Consider the following 1,019-nt stretch of genomic DNA (forward strand, 5'->3'; position numbering starts at 1 on the left):
TAACTTTAGTGTCAGTGTTGTCCCTGCCTTTCTCACACGCGTCTCTGAGTGGCCTGCCAGAACGAATGTCACGCGATTTTTTGTGTCTTCGATTACCTGGGAAGATGGGAGGGTCTGAGACTGGCCTCTAAGCTGCCCAGCTTTCAGCTAGCCGGTCGCCTTAACCCCTTCTCTGAACGGCCTGCCGGAACGAAATATAGTTGGGTGCAATTCTCTCATGTCAGGACAGGTCTTCCCTCTGGATGAGGTCGCCTTCTGACGGCCCCAGTGGAGTGGTTTCTCCCTTGAGGGGACTTCTGAGCAGCTCTTAAAACTTGACTGCCTCTCACATCACGGACAGGAAAGTGTGATCTTCAAAGGCGCAGATCTCAAGGAGAGTAACCCCCTCCTTAATGAGGGCAGTACCTTTATTACTATTAACTTCCTCTTTCCCCCTCTTCCCTCGTGCTTCTGGTAACCATGGACAAACTTGGCTCTCTGTACGTTTACCATCTTTGGGGGTCTTTTTTTGTACAGTGAGGTCGTACAATGTGTCCTTTTGTGGTTGACTTCTTTCACGCAGGGTAATAATACTGTCTTGCTCACACCGGTGGAGTCGCAGTCTGCTTGTTGCCTGTATATAGCGGATTTTGTTTATCCACCCATGTGCCGAGGGGCATTTGGATTGTTTCCACCTTTTCTCTGTTGTGAATAGTGCTGCAATGTGTTGCAGACCGAATGTAAAGTAATAATGGGACAGACAACTAAGAATGAGATAAGAGAGAGTAAGGACAGGGGGCCAGCAGTCCTGATGACTGAGGCGCCCAAGCCACGCCTCTCTGTGTACTTATTGAAAATCATCAGGAAGGTAAACAAAGGAAAATCACAAGCGAGTCAAAAAACAAAGGATCATGGAGAAGTCTTTTGCAAATAAGGTGAAGGGAGTTCTTTATTGTTTACCGTATGCTAATCTCAGGAAGGAGGAATTCAGTAAATACAAACTAAGAACAATGTTGACTCTTTTTTTTAAATTTTATTTT

At 46.1% G+C, this 1,019-nt stretch overlaps 1 protein-coding gene across 1 annotated transcript in view; it reads left to right on the top strand.

The window, feature by feature from the left end:
• The window catches only part of LOC102871713 (orphan sodium- and chloride-dependent neurotransmitter transporter NTT5-like), a 17,721-nt gene that overhangs the window by 5,652 nt on the left and 11,050 nt on the right, over positions 1–1,019 (top strand). The gene's annotated exons all lie outside the window — the stretch shown is intronic.

Source organism: Elephantulus edwardii, unplaced genomic scaffold, assembly GCF_000299155.1.
Source record: "Elephantulus edwardii isolate Elephantulus edwardi_28Jun2011 unplaced genomic scaffold, EleEdw1.0 scaffold00236, whole genome shotgun sequence".
Classification (NCBI taxonomy): domain Eukaryota; kingdom Metazoa; phylum Chordata; class Mammalia; order Macroscelidea; family Macroscelididae; genus Elephantulus; species Elephantulus edwardii.